The sequence below is a fragment of the Lytechinus pictus genome, chromosome 5 (assembly GCF_037042905.1).
Source record: "Lytechinus pictus isolate F3 Inbred chromosome 5, Lp3.0, whole genome shotgun sequence".
Taxonomy (NCBI): Eukaryota; Metazoa; Echinodermata; class Echinoidea; order Temnopleuroida; family Toxopneustidae; genus Lytechinus; species Lytechinus pictus.
Genome location: NC_087249.1, coordinates 9,440,984 through 9,461,309, shown reverse-complemented (window position 1 = coordinate 9,461,309; position 20,326 = coordinate 9,440,984). Strand labels below are relative to the sequence as shown.

General features: G+C 33.8%; 1 protein-coding gene across 2 annotated transcripts in view; it reads left to right on the top strand.

Annotated features, from left to right (window-relative positions):
* The window catches only part of LOC129261833 (sodium/potassium/calcium exchanger 1-like), a 57,075-nt gene that overhangs the window by 24,270 nt on the left and 12,479 nt on the right, over nucleotides 1-20,326 (top strand). The gene's annotated exons all lie outside the window — the stretch shown is intronic.

The following is a 20,326-nucleotide window of genomic DNA, read 5'->3' as shown; positions in this document are numbered from 1 at the left end:
CATTGTTTCATAATTAATCTATATAGTATAATGAGTTCAGAAAGCACATAATTTGTTTGACAGGAATAGCCGTCTTTTCTGGGGATTTATTTAAGTGTAGCCAACATAGTTTAGCCAAAAAATTATATTGCAGAGACGGAAGATATTGGTCTAAAAATTTGTGTGCTTTTAAATGAAATTTGTCCTTATGGCAACCAAAAACCCTTTTTTACCAGGTATACATAATTAATGCTATCATTCATGATTAGTTACATACACTGTAAAAAATGAAGAGCTAATTTTAATAGCACTTATAGTGCTTGTATAGTGACTGCACTACGAGTGCTGATTTTCTAGTTTAAATTTGAACTAGAAAATCAGCACTCGTAGTGCAGTCACTATACAAGCACTGTAAGTACTAAATTAGCTCTTCATTTCTTACAGTGTATCCCCATGAACATAAAACGTGCACAAAATTGAATATAATAATGCATAGGATTGTTGTGAATTATATGCATAAATATCATTACGAAATCAATGAAACATACACATGTAAGGCACAAAAGATGGCATTCTAATCTTGCACATCATCTAAATATCATCTTGATGAAAATATAGAACAATAAATTTTGCAAAGGAGAGGGCAAGGATTCTAACTCATTGGGTTAGGGCATGATGGGACTTTATTTGTTTATAATGGCAACCACTTTGTATGATAAAATCAATTGTTTCTTTCACCAGTCAGTGTAATTGCAACCTCGCATTGGATTTATCCTTTACCTGGCTTATTGTAGCATCCATACACGATGTAGCGGGAGACTGGCTGCAATGGAAAACGGGTTGCCATGGGGACGGTGTCATTATTGTAGAAGACCATCCTGTGCTGTATATGGCTAGATGTAATATAGGTAGTAGTGACGTGTGGGGTTGTATGGAATCGCGGTAGGTTGTAATGCTTGTCAGATCTTGTTCAGAAGACATTAGAATGGACTCGGATGGAAGGAGATAAAAGAGGAGCCATTGATGAGGGGGCATATAATTATGATAATCTCAAAGAATCTTATAAAGTGGATTGATTTGCGGAAGGTTTATCCTCCTTGCTTGTAGGTCAAAGGTCACAATTTCTCATTTTCATTTAGGAGGAAGCGAAGATGCAGGCAAGGTGATCCTTGAGTAAAGATTCCTGAGAGATTATATTGGGAATCTAGGGCAACAATTATTTACCCTAAGTTCATCAACATAAGAAACTATATCCGAGTGATTGGATTTTACATGGGTTTATCCAGCTTTAAAAAAATCTTACCTCTTCATTAAAATCTTGACCCAGAAATCAATTTATTGGAACTGGGGGTATTTTTCAAAGTTTGAAAAGCAAAGTATTTGAGTTTCTTTTGACTTAATTCCAAAGATCAGATAAATATCAAGCTAGAGTCTATATCAGAAGAATATTACATTTTTGTAACTCTGAATGAAACTTTCTGGAGGTCAAAGAAAATTTTCAATTTGGACATGTATACCAGAGTGAATATCCTGGCAGTGGTACTGATATAATTTATTAAATTTTGAATGATGAATCTAATCATTTATTTATTTTCACATGTATGGGTTAGTTACTGTACGAGCAAGTGCAATGATAGAATACATGTAGTTTGAAAAACTATTGGTGTAATTATTTAGCTCAGTCGTGACATTATAGAACTTGCATACAGTAGTCATATTTTTATTTTTAAACTTTTCTTCTAATCAATTAGCGGATATAGAAGCACGCCCTTGCAAAAAATATATTGAGGGAAGAAACTCTTTACTTCAATATCACATCTACCCAATAACTGTTTGATTAATTTTGCTGAATAGAGAACAAAAACTTTTCTCAGACCAAGTCAGCTCTGAGCAACCGTGACATCTTTAGGTGAGAAAAGAATAATGTAGGCAATACAAAGTCAGCTTGATGTATTGATTACCCTTTTTTTGTGTCATTTTAGGCTCGTTTTACCCACGAGATGTTGCCTTACAATTTAGGTAAAATGTTTGCCCGACGATGACGTAGGGATCGTGTTTCTTTGTTCTTGGTTTTGCCTGCTCGTTGGATAGATGCACGCAATGGGGAACCTGTCGTGCGCTTTCCTGGGTGTGTGATGTTCATGATTGCCCCCTCATCTTATCTAATGACATTGGCTTGTCACTGACCAGAAATACAGTGTATTTGAATTTTTCCTGAAATGATACAGTATTCCTTTAAAAATTGGTCTCAGTTTTACAGTACGTCTTTGAAGTGCAACTTAATATGAGAAAAAGTGTAACCCTTTTGAGGGAATTAAATACCATAATTCGTGAGCAAAACAAGTGATTAGATAGGAGTGTTGCTAAGTTTGATTTAATAACTTATGTGTGTAAATGTCATTGATCCTGGAATTGAATTAGAATGCAATTACCCACCACTTCAATCAACCAATTTACCAACAGAGTAAAATTAATAGATAATTTTTTTTTCTTCATTTGCAAAGTTCCAATATTTCTACTGTTGCTGGGTATATCAAAACTCCAAAATTTTACTCTATGGAGCTGTATTTCTATATGCCATTCAACATGTGTGACAGTATCCATAAATAAAACAAACTATTACTAGTTGCATGTTTCATACAAACTATTACGCTACAGTGAACTGAATTTTATTAATTAGCTGATCTGTTGATATATGAACTTAAACATAGGCTTGTATTGGCTTTATAACAATTGATTCAACTCATGTACAGCACAGTGCAAAAGTTAACACCCACTGCTTTGAAAACTTGGATGAATTTTGTGATAATCGACACAATTTGAACTTCCTAGAATCATACTATTCTATTAAAAATGTTAATGACTATATGACAAATTTACCTAAAAAATAGCAACGGTGAATGATTTTTAACAAAGGATGTAATTTTTTTTTTTTTTTTTGCCTCCGACAAAGATTCTGCTAGGATCGAAAGCTTAGGCCCCTTTTGACTTTCTAATTTACTCCATTGGCTCTCTTTTATTAGATAAGCAGTTTTCAGCAGCTTCTTACTTTTGGTGTAAAAATTAGCAAAATGTGCATAATAATTATAATAAAATGGGATTCAATAATTTAGACTGCAAAACAAAGCAGCTCTCAAAGCATGTTAACCTTTAGTGTACCTTATAGTTTACATGCAATTACTTTTCAATTTCTATCTGATTATCCCCTATCTTCCCTCCCGACTCCCAATTCAATAAATAAGGCCCAAACATCAAAGGAAAGATGATAAATTCACAAACTGCTTCCAATTTAATTTAAAAGTATAGATCCCTTGGCAAGGTCCGCCAGCCAAATATCAATTTCAAAAATTGCCATTATACGGATCGACTTGTCAGTCTAAACATCAATATGTCGTCTCAGCCGGTGTAAGAATGGCTCTAAGGGAGCCCCGTCTACCTCTTTTCATTCACTTTTCCTCTCTTTATCAATAGGATGATTTTTATATTTTGTTTTCCCGGTTGACATGGTGTCACCGACGCCTTTTATATCGGGCAAACCCAAGACTTTATTATGTCACAAGATCGTTTGCAATATATGGCTAGTTGCCATGGCAGCATCTGCTTTTGATACCACGTTGTTGGGAATTTGCGTTTTAATTTTTCTATGACCTTTAAGGTTGTGAAGACTATTTTTTTCCAATTGTCCTTAATTTCCACTATACAGTAGCTTTAGGATCAATTATCATTTAGTTTGTCATGTTTATTGTCTACAATGTATGTTAATATTTTATATAATTATTTTGGAATTTCTTCCCAGTGGAAGGGAAAAATTGAAAGATAAATGATCTTTTTTGTCATCTGACATTTTTCATTTTATATAAAAAAGGGTCTTTTAATAAAGTAAACAAGTTAAAAATTACATTCATTGAGAAGACTAGGAGAGCAGTAGATTAATTTCAATAAATAAAATGACAGAAGCATTTTATTATTCATTAGTTTACTTGGCAGCAGAGATACGTTTATATAACATTTTAAAATACAGGTGAAGAATTGATACATGCATGATGTACTGTATACAGCCAAAGAACGCATGTTGGAGCTGTTCATTGTATCAATCTATAATTAGTAACACTTTTTTTTAAAAGTAGACCCAAAATATTCATGCAATGTTTTCATATATAGAATGCCAGATTTGGGTGAAGAATTTGCTCTTCTTTAAAAAAAACACTTTAGTATGCATTTTGATTATTCATCCCATGTGTTATTTTCTTTGTACAGTGCAGCAGTGAAGGTATTTTAAAAATAAGGGAAACCGATCGACTCAACTTTCTTATTTTTGGCTTATGAGGGCAACACTACAAAAAATTTAAGCCTTGTGTAGAAATGGTTTCATTTCTTTATTTTTTTATAGTTTTATTTTTCGTGAAATTAAAAAGATGCAAAATGTTGTATAAAAACTGACAAGAAATATTATAATATAATATGAATACTTGAACAGCCTATTAAAAGAATACTCTATTCAGGGCCATTAATAAAGTTTCTCTGGGGAGCATTTTAAGAAAGGACTTGTTGGACTAATTATCCGACAAAGTCTGTGTTATCCAAATATTAATTAACGTAGCAACGGTGCAATCAAGGAAAGTTGTCAGACACAAATGTAGAGGGAATGCTTCTGTGTTCTTCCCATAGAGATCTACTATTTTTGTAAATTTACTGAAAATACTAAAAAGTACAGGATGATTTTAAAAATTTGTATTGCTATTCTGGATCATGTGGTCATTTGTGATCCTGCTCCTTTTATTGGATACTACTTACATGTATGCTAATAACACACAATGCCCAGAGACCCTACATGTAGCTCATAATGGAAGCTACATGTAGTTCAGTCTCCAAGAGGTTAGCTTGCCCCCCCCCACCAAAAAAAAAGGAGAAGATGTGAACAAAAAAGGTATGTTACCCACAACTACCCTACATGGATCAATGAACAGAAAGAAAGAAAAAGATGGAGATGAAGATGAAGATTTTAGGTCAGAGAGGAATTCTCATGAGTTGGGACTGAATTTATTTGTCAATTGTTTTATTTTGCTCACTTGAATGTTGCACCGAAATAATTTCAAGGAGCAGTTTGTTACTTTGGTGCTTGATTTACCCTCTCCACTACCGAACTATACATGTATATCTCCAACATGATAGGCCTGTATTCTAAGGTCTGGTTTAATTTAGACTCTGGTCTAAAGATGTTGTCTAACTATGGATAGCCAATTGTGACATAAATCTCTAACAGTACAGATTCAATTTAACAGATCATATATTAATTGATTTATAAATAACTAACTGGGAATTATAGCAAAATTAGTTTTCTTCGCCATTATAGCCTGGTGAAAGAGTGCAGTAAACGTGTTGAAAATGTTGACATCTTCAGCTTCCCGTAATTATAGCACAGCATTAGACGACAATATTAAGATAAACCAGTTTTCAGAATACGGGTCATTGACTTTATATAGAAATTATAGAGGAATGGCCTGGTTCCAGTAGTCAATGGATTAGGAATTATGTCCTGTCCAGTCGATTTTAACTTTACTAAACCGCTGCACGTGTCCTCGCACAAGCACAAAACCAATACAACTGTTCTTGATATAAGAAAAGTATTCCATAATACCTCTTACTAAAAATAAACCAGCTAATATGCAATGTGGTTTTGATATTGCAGTATCGTATAAAAATCACAAAACACAATTTGTTTTTGCTTCAGATAGTCTCTCAAGAATATTTTAAAGGAATTGTGTTAATGATTGATTTTCATTTGCTTAAATCAGTCCAATATTAAATGAAGAATACCTGGAGGTTTTTATCTGAATAATATACATGTAGACCCATGCTCAAAAGAAGAATGCTGCTATTTCTGTTTTATGAAATCTCCAAAAGTAATGATAATAATAAACCACTGTTATAAATTGCTTACGTTTTAACCACAACAACTTCCTCTTGCTGTACAGATATATTATTACAGGGTTCCCAGCCCATCAGGGAAATCAGGGAAAATTATTTTACTTTTTTCAGGTCAGGGAAAAATCAGGGAATTTGATTTTAAAAATACCTCAAATCAGGGGAAAATGCCCAAAAGTCAAAAGCACGGTAGCCAGTCAGACTCTGTTATATTTTGTTGCATATCAAAGCAACATCCATTGAATGAATGGTAATGGTTAGTTTTACGTTATTGTTTTTATAATGAAAATACATGTAATTCACTGCAAAAACTTAAAAATATGCGAAACTGGGAATGGGTTTAACTAATTATCAGGGAATTTTTAAACTCGATTAGGGAAAAATTTGGGATTTTGTTTTCTTGAAAAGCTGGGAACCCTGTGTTAATGATGAGCTTTCTTGGAAATGCACTATTGAATCTATCCAGTTTCTCAAACAATGCATTTGTTGTGACCTAGAAACAGGATATGATCAAGTAATTTTACCTATCCAAGCTTCAATGACATCCATGGACTAAATGTATTTCCATAATTGACATAAAATCATACGTAAAATATAGTTGGAGCAGTGTTTTCAGATTCAATCCATATACATGTAGTTAATTCTTAGTAATAAAATAGCTACACAGTAAAAACGCTTTTTTGAAATTTTATGCAACCCTGTTTATTTATAGGAATCTTATAGTAGTTGTTTGAAAGTTTAATCAACCATGCCTAATATTATTGAGAATTAAATATTTAATTCAAACTTTGTTATTTAAGATTTTAAATACTTGTTCAAACTGTTTAAACAGCTACTGGAAAAAAAATAAACACTGATTTTTACTGTGTAAATTCCTTTGGGCACTCCCATTGCTGTTCGAAAACTTTTATGCAAGGATGATAACGATTTAGAATTAAACTGATTCCACATTTTCTGATCGTTATATTTTTAGATTCCTCCTATTATTCAACATGAGGTGAAAACGGTAAGTTGGATTGAATTAGAAGTGTTGGTTTTTCTTTAGTCGAGATTTTCTTCTCTGCTCTCTTTTGACTCTGCCGCTGCACAATTAATTTTTTATTTTTCACTGCAGAGTTACACCCTGTCTTGTGGTGTCATTCTTTGTGTGATTTTTCTCTCGTTCAATTTGACCAAATTATTTTTCATGTAATTCTCCTTCAATTCCATTTTAAGATGTGGTTGAATTGCTTTCTTACGATTCCATTTTCTTCTTTGAGACATTGTTTAGATTAAAATTTGTGATCTCTCCCTCTCTCTTATTAATGTCTCTCAACTAAATGCTAATGTATCTAAACATTTCTTTGAGTTCTCCTTTGATATATTTTTTAAATAGTTCATTATTCATTATTTATCTATTTTTATGAGTTATTAACCGTTGTAATCTATCTCTCTCTCTCTCTCTTTCTCGGTGCAGCAACTAACTTTCATGCTATATTTACATTTCTCCTTGTGAGTTTTCCACAAAAGGTTTGAGGTTCTACTTGACCTGTTAGATTTCTGGTATATTCTAAATTCCTTTCTACCTCTTGAATACTTTGACATTGCACTTAAATATCAAAGGCCTATAAAGTTGTCAGTTTCTTATGCTCGAGTTAATTTATTATATGGGGTGTAGGGTGAATTCACCGCCGAAAAGAGTTGGTGAAATCCCCATAAACAATGAAACAAAGTTTAGTTGGTGAAATGAAAAGTAGCCCCAAAAGATTTTTATCCTGGCATATTGCCCCTCCTTATGACCCCTTCCCAAACAGCATATTCAAGAAGACTCCACATGTTTACATATTTAAAAAAAAGGGAATTCAGACATTTTCACTAAGATTACCCCAGGAGTTGGTTTCACGAATAAAAATAAATTTAAGAATAAAAATACATTTAAAAATATCACAAGAAAATAAAAGAAAGAAAGAATAAAAATGGATTAAGAATGAAGCTTACTGCTTAAAAGATGTTGCTTGTAAAGTTCTTAAAATAAGATTATTCTAAACATAAAGATTAAGCTCTTTTTATCTATTAGAAATTAATGAATTTCATGTTGAAAATATGTTTATAATTCAATATAGTCCTTCAAGTGTTGAACTCTAAAAAGGAAAATGGTGGTGGGGGATATCATACAGATCCAGTTAAAGCACCATTCCACTTATTATTTTGTGTGATACATTAGATTTTTGTGTGTTTTTTCTTTTGGATACTTAAAGCTCTTTTGCAATTTCTTCAATTTTCATGTTTTATTATCAGTAGATGTGTACATAGACACATTCTTCTTAAATTTCAATTTAGTCCTGTACATATATTTGTATTCATTAATTTGCAATAATTGCCCAGGGACTTAATTGAACTGAGTTTCAGGCAGCAAATGCTTTAAGAGCATGTATTTCAAACGAAGGTGAATTAATGAGTTATTATCATGTAGATCTAAGATCTGGATCTATGAAGTTCATATACAATTTCAGCAAGCCAAATGATGTGAAATAATTAAAACATTGGAAAACTGAGCATGATGAAATTTGCAACACAGACATGCAAATATGGGCATGTACATTGATTAATGCTTGAAAAAATACCTATCTGATAAGAGAGGATAACAATTTATTTTAAACCAAAATTATTTGGCACTTAATTTTTTTTATTTATATGTAATAACATTAATAGTGGTCTTGTTGTTTTGTTAAAGTTCATTTTGTTATAATTGTGTGGATAAAACAGACTTAGAATTACATTAGTTACATAAAAATATTGGATATTTCCTTCAAATGTATAGTTACACTATTTTTCATTTGTTGTGTTGTATTGCTACTTATAATATTTAGTTGAGCCATGCTCTATAGATTTCTAGGATATTACTAATATTTTCATCATAAGACTCTATCACTTTTTATTGTAAATATAAGCTTTTTTTACTCCTCCACAAATAAGGAAGTTCGTTTACGGAGTCATGCAATTAGAGCTATTGCTTTATATGAAACTAACTCTCAAATGTTAATATGATTGTCTGCAAGTAATTTCAAAGGTTGCCCCATATTGAAAACAGAGGTTCAATGAAAATTATGAAACCCAACTATTTAGTATATTGACTATCTTAAAAAAATATGGAAATAATTTTGGTTGGTCAGCTCACTGCTTTTGTTGTGTCAGCTGACACATTCCCAAGCCAACCACTCACAAGTTTAACTCCACACTGGAAAGCATGACATATAGGCCCAAGGGTTTTCTTTATTGTGAATACGATGCCCATAAAGGATTGCTCTTTATATATGATCGTAGCTGAGGGGGTGATCTTCCTCAATATTTAAACTCTCGGCCGTCGCCTTCAATTATTCGGACGAGATGTCTCGGGGAGAGCTCCATCTTGAAGGAAGCGGGCAGAGAGGATAAAGGCATGTCTCGTGGTAAAGTGGCATGCACTGGCACTTAAGTATTATAACAGAAAGCAAGTGTAGATGCAGTGGATAACAAATTATTTTTTAAAGTAGAGGGAAATGTGAGAAATATAGGGGGAGGGAAAGAGAGAGAGAGTGTGTAAGAGGGGCAGATAGATAGAAGGAGAATGTAACGTATGTGTATGTGTGGGTATTTGCGGGAGAGAAAGATGGAGAGAGGGAGCAAGAAAAAAGGATGACAGGAGAAAGTGTGATAGAATGGAGGAGAGAATTGAGTGGGAGATGCCAAAGTGTGAGATGGACAGATTGATGGAAGAAGGAATTTAGGAGAGAAGAGGGGAAGGGGGGGGGGGGTTGGAGGTGTACAGATAGAAAACAGGGTTAAGCCTTTGACTACTGAATTCTCTGCCACCCTTTGGGTTTGATACAGTTATAAATCTCCAAGTTCAATGGGATATGGATTAATTCAGAGTTACTGGTAAAAGAGGGTATTGTCAGCATAGTAAATTTACCATTATAGAAAATACCATGGGAACTATTAACTTCTCTTTACCATAATGGCAAAATTACTGTATTAGTAAGTTTTTATGCAATAAAACCCATGAAAGAAAAAAAATATTAAAAGGGGGTTGAAAAGACAAGGAAATTGTGACAGATGGAGGTAAGTAGGAATTAGTCAGGGGAGAATGGGAAGAGAAAGTTATTTGGGAGGTTAGGGAAAGAAGGAGCTAGTTTTAGAGGGCACACAAAGAATTGAAAAGGGTGAGTGGGGGGGGGGACAGGGATGGGGAAAGTAAAGTGGTCCAATATGGGAGGGGGATAATACGGAAAGGGACACAAGCAACAAATAGTGGGAGAGGGGGCATATAGGAAGAAAGGTGAAGAGGTGATACAAAGAAGACAAGATATGGAAAGGGGAGATTGATAGACACATTGATAGAAAGTTTTTTAGGGTGGGGCAAGAATGGAGAGGGGGGGGGTGACATCTGAAAATGTCACGAAATACATACATGTAATTAGGACCTTGGCAACACAAAGACACACACTAACAAGTGAAAAGATCATGCAGTGATAGGGGAGGTGAAAAAACAACAAATCCTTGATTACTGTCTGATGATATACTTACATGTATAGCAAAAAAAATCCCCTTTTTTGATATATCTTGGTACCTTTTATTGTTCAGAAAACATGACTAGTTTACAAAATATGCACTACATAATCATGAAGAAAAATATTTATTGATATATGCAGTCATGGTAACGACCTTATTGCAGGGGCTCGATGGATTATACTGGAGAAATAATAGACACTGAAAGAGTGTAATGCTAAGCGATCGAAAAGGCAACAGAAGGGTATTGCATTTACAATATAGCCAAGAATAGGAATGAGGTTGGGTCGGATGTCGGAGAAAGTTAATCATTGGCGGACCATTAAATGAAGAATGGTATACAACGATACCTGTTATTAAAATATGCAAGCTTGATGTTGGTGTCTCGTTGCATCAAGGATTTAGCTTAAAAGAGTCTTTCATCCTAATCAGGCATGAAAGGTAAGGATGAAAATTATGGTTTGAACGTGCTTGCATTATATGAGTATAAGAAATCCCATGTGAGGTATTGAGGATTCTTGGTCATGCATGTACATTCAAATGATGTATTGTGAAAGATGTTAACCGGAAGTTGAGTGGTGGGGCTGGAATAAAAGAAAGATTGATATCACATTGGAATGATTTCATGAATTTCCTATTCATTTGAAGAAAATGCACAAAATGAATACCTCTGAATAAAGGAAAAGAGATGCCAACATAATTTATGAGTTGGAAATTATTGAAAGTATCATTTTATCACATATATTGCTCTGGAAAAGTAATTTTGAGCATTTTGAGTCTTTTTCTTTGGAAATAAAAGCCTACAGTAAATTTACAGTTATATCAAAGATTTCAGTAATACTATTGCTTAGAGTCACAAAAACATATATCCAATGTAATCAAGAGTTAGATAAGAAAGTAGTTTAACCAAATACTAAGTAAATAGTATAATAAATAGATAAATAGGCAATGTCATTGACAACATTAATTGTTCATGCAAGATTGAGGTCACAGAGTATTTGATTTTTTTAGTGTGTGTCTTGCCATCACAATCAATTTACATATTCATCTTTTCCGCCTTATTGCTCAATCACTTTGGGATTTACAAGAAGCGGGGCTCATGATCGTTTGAAAATCCGGCTCGAGCCGCTGCGCGTGGGAGTGGATCCACTTCCCGCTACATGTGACTATGGTTATAATAAGGTTGGATGATGTTAAGCAACTAGGCGTGCTTTTAGGAGTATTTTGAAGATTTTTTCTTTAGGAGGAAATGAAACGATAGGAGTTTGCTGTGATTTTACTTTATAACATGCATAAACCAGTTCTTCCATAGAAAGAAATTATTTATGATGAAGATGACATTGCAAGTGCATAAAGTCCTTTTTAATGCATAGGGAAAGGATGGCTCGGTCCTTAAACCCCTTATATACTGCTTAGAATGTGGAAAATTTATGCAGGCTCGCAGTATGCAAAATCACTGTTATTTATTTCTTAAATTCTAATTAATTTCAAGTCTAGAAAATCTGTACAAGATCCATCCTCCCTCTTCTATTAAGATAGACCTTGAAATTAATTTGTTTTTATAATAATGAGGAGTTTTTCATATGACCCGTTGTGAAACTAGCACAGTCCATACTGCAACCAAAAAAATCTACAAATTCATCCTACATTGAGGGAGAGAGAGAGGATGATTTGTTTGTGCAAGATATTGGCGGACAAATAAACAGTTTGATTGTCGTTTTGTTCTCAAGGGAAATGATGTTTTCACGAATCATTTAATGGGATCTAGGTTTGCCTTCGATACTGATGAAAATAACCTGAGCAATGGGGATTAATTTGTGTCCTTGAAGATTGCGTAAATACAAATTAACCCATTTAGGGTCTGTAACACTAAGCTTAGCGACTGTTTGTTTAGATGTTTTTCAAAATTGATTGTAGCCGATGCAATCCATTGTAAAATCTTGTTCTGTGTTTAATTAGTCTGGCGTTACGTTGAGAACTCCTGTCCAGGATGACCATATTTTGTAGTTTGGCCCATTTTTTTAAATTTTTAATTTTGATATTTTTGTGTGTGGAGTCCTAAAAGTAGTATAATATTCATGAGATTGAAGAATCATAAAAACAAATGAACAAACATGTAATTTCTATTGTCACATTGCATCATGATCTTTCATACTAGGCAGGCCTATACTAAAATGTTAGAAGGAAAATAATCACTAAAATTATTAAATTGGCAACATGATGCAGATGTCAAAATTACAGAGTCTAAACTTCTAAGTTCATTTGTTTATTATACAAGGAAAATGAGCAAAAGAATACCAATGTTGAAAATTTGATGAATAAGAACTGCTCAAACCAGGGCTTCAATTAAATTCATTATCCCTAAAAGGGTTTAGCCTCAAAATTTAAGAGTGTGTGGGTTCAGATGATGCTACATGTGAATTCATTGTTACAATTAAACCAACAAAACTGAAGAATTGTTAGAAATTGAAAATAGCTGGGGTCTGGGATCCATTTTGCTAAGATGACCGTGGCATGAATGGCTCATCTGGATAGGATGTAGAATTCAACAGTGCGTATTAAAAAAAAGGTTTACAGTTTGAAAAAGCTCTGGGAATTAAAAAATATACATGTGGGTTATTTTTTGACATATAATCTTGGGTTTGGGTCTCATCTATCAAATGAAAGTAAAAGTTTTGACAGAATGTTACACTTGAGTGAGCACTGTCCATTTTTGTAAAGCTCGCAGAAATCTGTTTGCGCAGAAATGCTTGTTTTCACGTTGTGTCAAGGGGAAAGGGCGAAATCAAACTTACCTTGCAAAAAATTTCTCATACATTTCCCTTGCACTTTCAGTCAATTGAAATAAAACGGATACATTCAGCCCTTTTGTAACAATTTTCCACCCAAATTGAAATTTCAACACTTAGTAAGCACAACCTTTACCATTTTTGTGCCAGGTGGATCTGAGGACATAACTGAATCTGAAGAAAAGTTAATATCAGACATCTCCAGCATTTTTTTCACTAAGTTTTTATCATTTAAAGTGGGTTTACATTTCATTTTTCATTTAATACTTGTTTCTCCACACTTTTCCCAAGCTTGAAAATGATTAACACAATGAAAATCAAGCATAGGTTATTTCATGTAATTCACAGCTCAGTGTAAAGCAAATATCGTCACGACGGTGTGTGGGGGAGTGGGTTGGGATGCAATGCAGTCTTCGAAGGGTTTTGGGAAAGGAAACAAGTTAAAAAAGGTTAAAAAGATCTTCAAATCAGTTTTACTAGCTAAATTCCACGTGTTCTTCATGATTAAGGTCTTCTTTTATTTGCATGACTATTTCAAAGTTCTGCGCAAATCATTTTTCACCAGCTTTTCAAAAGTAAGTGGTGCTCACTCAAGCGGAAATATTTTTCGACAGTTATATCGTCATTTGATTAAATGGATCTGTACCAATGTTAAAATGTGGAAAAATCTTCAGGATATTACAAATGTATCATTTTACAGGATTTTTTCTAAGTGTAAACTTTTTTTTGATACGCACTGTAGAATGACTGATTCCAGTTGTAATATCTAGGAAAGAGTAGAGTAATGATGCGTCCCATATTTCATATTTTCTCATTAGCCCCTTGTAACTTGTACTTTCAAGTACTTTTTTCCCTTAAGTAGGATATTCTTGGAATCAGTATCTCTTGGGTTACACAAAAGTCAGTGATTTGAATCTTTAGGAGCATCAGGATCCTGTAATACAAAGGATAGCGATTGATCGTACGCTTGATTTCACGATGAATTGTATGTTATAGTCAATGCAAACAGTCCTAACGATGATTGCTATAGCTTTGTGTTATGGGCCTCAGGATTCATGAACATGAGGTGTAGTTTGAGTAGACATGGGGGTATATTCAGTTTCAAGGAAAATTACCCACCATCTTCACTGCAGAATGGAAATCAATGCATCTTAACCAGCAGTGAATACATGTAGATCTATGAAAAGGAAATATGCTGTCTGCATGTGCCAACTTTTCCCCCTTCAGTATGGTATACAGAAACTACAGTATTTATTTTCATTAAAAAGAATGAATTTTATAATTAGCAATGAAGTTTGATTTCATCTCACTGTTAATTATGAATTTAGAAAATCCATTTTTCATTATCTACATACAGTATGTATATATATTTGACGTTTACAATATTTGACAAGGTCTGTGGACTTTCTTGCATTGTAAAAAAAAAAAATACATGTAGCTAAGTGTGAAATGGAAGAGAATAATTCAATTAGGGAAAATATTTATGCAGGTTTGATACATTGAATATTAGTAAAGTAATCAAAGCTGGATTTACAAAAGCATTTGATGATTGGAGGGATTTGAAGCCATTTTTTTGTCCCATTGTATTTTAGCAATAGAGGCAAACTATGGATCTTGTTCTGTAATTACCATGACAACCAAATGATTTTAGCCACAAGGGATGTATGCTCTAATAAAGTTGAGACTATATCAATATTGTTTTAAATGTCCCTTTTATTCGCTTCCTTCTTGTTTGATAGCGCATCCCAATAAGCCCAATGTTCTTTTAACCTAGATAAAGTGTGAACTGAAACATCCACAGATTGTTTCTGTGTAAAGAAATCCAAGTGAACTCTGCTTTTAAATAGATTCTATTTCAGATATCACGTCTTTATCTTCATTTACAATGACCCATTTGTATATATAACCTCATTATCCTTTCAGCATTGACTCAATCCTTCATCTCAACCCATGTGGAAGGGTATGAGGCACCATGTGGGCTGCTGTATGAGAACATACCCATACATAGAGATTTTGTAGTCAGTGTAGATTTACAGGGATTTTGTTTATATTTGTCAAAACAGAGGCAAACTGAATCAGACGTGATTATTTTACTTTTTTTGTTAGTGTGTGTACGTATGAGCAAGTTTTTGACTTTTGTATTTTGTAGGTTATTGTATGACTCAGTTTTTAACCTTTTTTTTTAATACAAATTTGGGCTTTGAAGGTAGGAACTAGGCCATCTTTGTTACTTTTTAGAACATTCCTTTTGTAGTTGAATCTTAAATAACAAGTGTTGACTGAGGTGTTGGGTCAAAGAAAGAGGTTACTTAAAAAGTTTGTTAGCATGGGAAATGAAGCTCGGATAAATGGTTGATGAAGCGTTGGAAAATCGACCGGCGAGAAGAGCAAGCTGGAAACCTTTTTCCTACAAGGTATCTAGCTGCCAACTCAATAATCTTGTAATCACTCTTGCGATGACTATCTCCCAATTGGAGAGGAAAGGCAAGTAAAGGTCAGCCCTCTTTCGCTTAATCTCCAACTCCATTAAGATTTTGATCCGTCATGCTTTGGCCATGGAGCCTTTTTTAAAGAAAAAAAGTTAATTGGATTTATTCAGAGGAATTGTGGGAAATGTTGCCAGCCCTTTTTGATGTCATTTGAAGAGGAGAAGTAGATTTTGAATTGAAATTCCATAACCTGTTGAATGTGTCCAAGGTCTGTAACGCAAAGGTTAGCAATTAATATTAGGCTTGATTTTCACGATTGATTGTACATTATAGTCAATGCCATCAATCGTAAAAAATGTTCTACAATGATTGCTAAGCTTTGTGTTATGGGCCCCAAATCAGGCTATATTTATATATTTCAATTGTCGATAGGCTATCTTTATTTATGAATAAAAAATAAGTCTGTGGTATGTAAGTCATTTCCATGACTATTTGACATTATCTTGATGCTATACATATAACTAGGTACTGGAAAAATATATATATATTCAAGTTCTACTGGCCTAAAGCCGGGAAAACATATGTATAAAACATTGGCAATTGGCAACAGGGGCAATTTCTGCAACTATAACACATATTTTGTTGTGTCAGTTCAAGAACACGCTTAGCTAAACATTTTTGTGTACCTCATTGGTGCAGAAACGGCTTTATTGAATGCACCTGTACGTGTTGCTAAGGGCGTTTTTCATGCATGTGATGCACAAAAGTGTGGCGTTAAGTGCGTTCTGGCACTGACACGACACTTCATAATACTTGCAGCACTTCAAATGACTTCTAATCCAATCACTTGATGAAGAGCATTTCAGAGTAACGACAATTCATAAGTACACTACGTAAGAACTTGTCATTCCATAAGCATCTCCAAAATTCCTCAGTAGTGAAAAAAGCTTAATGATTATTAGATAAAATAGAATAAAAATTCTCAGTGGTTTATTCTTTTTTCACTACACATTTCTAGGGGATTGCTTAGAAAAAAAAATGCATTAATAAAAATGAACCATTCTTAGAATTTCGTTTAAATTTTCCCGTTCTTGTGAAATTGTACCTGTTTGAAGATGGAGGGTGGAGTATTAAAGTTACTGTACTGAATCTATTTGCATATTAAAACGTAGGGTAGAGTTAACTGAAGACAGTGGTCGATATATTAGATTCCTAACAGTTTAAATGTTCTTCTCATCATCTACTGTATATAAAAAATCTCTAAAACATCCCATGCATTGATCATTGAAGAGAATAAGTACACAATACATTAATACAAAAATATTAAATAGCAATTCAAGCTATAATCCTTATTTTTATTCATTTTTTTATAAAGCGGCTTTCAACAGATTAGAGATGGAACAGAAAATTAATGACTTGTTTCAGCTTTGTAGTGCGTATACAAAATTTGAAGAAAGGACTACAATAGCAACGAATAGCAGCATGCCACGCATGTCAGGGTACCATTGCATAAAGATATATTAGAAGCTTTAATTTATTTTTCACGGCCCATTTTGGGTCAAAACGGCCACAATTCTGTGTTAATCTGTTCCTGTATTGTAGGCTTAGCCTGCCAGAAGTACTATTAATCTTCATATATCTGCAGAAGTTCAGAGCCCGGCCTGCATTACCTGTCAACATTGATTCGGCTAAGCCATGTTACCCAGAAACAATAGAACCTTGAAAAAAAACATGTTAAGATGTGTTCTATGATATGCTGAACTTCACACAAGGAGCTAGAATGCACTCACAAATGATGTAAATCCCGCTACAAAATGACTGGTCCCTCATTTCACTCTGAGAGGAGTATGGTGAGGGACCAGATTAACTCTTTTGCATTTAGAGTGTAAAGTCACTCTTAACTTACAAACAGCTGTGTAAAACACCCCACTGGTTTGTATAAATGTGTAGCTAATCAATGGTCATCGCCATTACAACGATCATGTGTAAAATGGGGTGGGTGCGTAGTGGTCTAGTGGTTCTGTCTCTTGTCTTTCAAACAGAGAGTTCTGGGTTCAAATCCTAGCCAAGGCGTGTTTTCCTTCAGCAGGAAATTGATCCACACTGTGCTGCACTCGACCCAGGGGAGGTGAATGGGTACCCGGCAGAATTAATTCCTTGCATGCACTGAGCGCTGATGATGGTAGCTCGAGCTAAGGCCGGGGTAATAATAGCAGCACTTCTTATCCTCAGGCAAAAAGTGCTTTATAAATCCAGCTATTATTATTAAAAGACTATGGTAGTGACATCTAATGAAGATATGAAACTAGTATTTTAGTATTGAAATATTATTATGATCTGGGGGGTGCTTCACAAAGATTTAAGTATGACTTAGAGTATCCTTAAATGCCTAGTTGCGTCCGGTATAAAAGACATCACCGCATTGGTCAAATCATGCCAAGAGGACGCACACTACTGCGTGTTAATCAATAAGATTGCACGTTGCATATCGTGTACGACCTTAAGTCATACAAAAACTAAAGCTAAAACTTTGTGAAACATCCCCCAGGTTCAATACATGCAGAAGACAATCGTTTTGGAGAAACCTTACTTGAAATACGGCCCCAAAATATACTTTAGAATAATTTACTTAAAATTATACTTAATCACTGTTTCAAGACTTGACTCATTTACCATAACTTAAGTTGGCAATCCCATTTTGTTGACAAAAAGGAGGAAGGGGGGGGAGGGGTTGTTTCACAAATTCATGCTAAATATTTGACACAACTCTCGAAACAATATGAAGAGCCAGAATAGGATGTTCATGTGGTAAAGAAAAGCATATTTCTAGTGATCTAAATCAAATTCTTTCAAAGATTACTTCACAATTAACAAATGTTTTAATTGTAATGAACTGATGTGCAATTATTTGGGAAGGGGGATGTGGTGTCTTTACAGAGTTTGTTTTCTTATTTGTATTTGTTTTGTTTTGAAGATAGTCCACTGTAAGAATGTGGTTTAAAATTTTCAGCACGTTGTTTAAGCCTATCACTCTAACAACTATTGTTTAGACAAACTTTTTAGACAACTGTTTAAACATTTTTAAACAAGTTGTTTAAAAGTTTAAACAATTACAAAAATGTTTAAACAACTTGTTGTTAGAGTGAAAAGATTACACAATGTGCTATTTCTTTTTTTACTGTGTACCAATTATAGCTGTCTTTTATAAAGTCTTGATAGGCATGCTTATTACATTTTAGAGGCAAGCAACATATCTATTATTTTTATTTCCGGGGGCTATTTTCATAATGTACTGCCTAAATCTGCTACTTTAGGTAAGCTTTAACTTGGCAGTGCGATTGGGGATTTTCCAGTGCTTTTTTTTTAATTTTTCAGGGCTGTTTTGAGCATTTCAGGGGGCAAAAATTGCCCCAAGTTCCTGTTTAATTTTTTCCTTGCTCTTTTAAAACTTGATAGGGTGTTTATGACAATTTTGGGGTCATTTGTCGTGTATTTCCTCATATAATTTAATCACAGATCTGTAGATGTCATCATTAGCTAATGCCATTTTCATTGGTTAAAACCCTTTTGCTCTTGATATTATGGTTGTGCATAAAAAAATGTGCATGGAATACATATTACTTCATATCTCATTTCCATTTCTCATTATGGCAAAATTTCATGAGATGGGTTACCATTTTTCGTACAATGTTTTCATACATTGGTTTTATACCGTGTGATGCAGAAACAAGCACTCACCTAATTTCCTTCTCTTGTTTGGTCCAGAATGCACAAAATTGGATACTTGTACTAGGAGCTGAGAACATCTTTCCTCATTAAAATGGGATTCTAGTGTTTTGTATGCTTTTATTTTCAAGGAGTCTCGCCTGGCTGTATTGTTTTTATTCCTGTCTCTAAGAGACCTGACGTCAGACATGCCAATTACTGCATTTTTAGATGGAGAGAGGAAAGGGAAAATGTAAAAGAAGGAATAATTTGAGATTTAATGATTATTTTATTTTTTATGAAGACTTGTAGTCAGCTACTGCTTTCTGATCAACCACATAAATTCAATGTGAGAGAGTGAGGGAGAGAGAGAGGGAAGGGGGGGGGAGAGTGAAATAGAAGGGGGCAGGGAAAACATCAAAGACATGTCAACTTTACAATGCACAAACATGTACATGTTCAATACTAATTCCTCATATTACCAAACTTATTGGTGAAAGGGCTTCTGTATTGATGAAAAGTAAAATAAAATGAAGCAATTTCCTTCGTGTTTCATATTATGATTATTATTTTGGTTCAGATCAAGCTCAACTTACATGATTCCAGGAATTTTTTTCATAAAATATTTTACCAATCTAAGAAATCTGAATCTTTACATATTCAAATTTGGCCAATATTGCAACAGAGGCATATTGAGGCCCCCAAAAAAGAAAGAAAGAAAATATATATATATATATATACCTGAATATATATCTATAATAAACAAAAGAAAAATTGGATTCCGATGGTTAGTAAAGTTTTGCTTGAAATTCACAATTTTGAGCAGTGAGGATGAATAAAAATATGCTCTCTCAACATTTTTTTCTAAACAATTATTTCAATTTGGAGTAACAGTTTGATACATTATTATCCATAGAAGACTAAATGTTTACAAGACATAGGAAAATTAAGTTTGACGCCTGAACTTTTAAT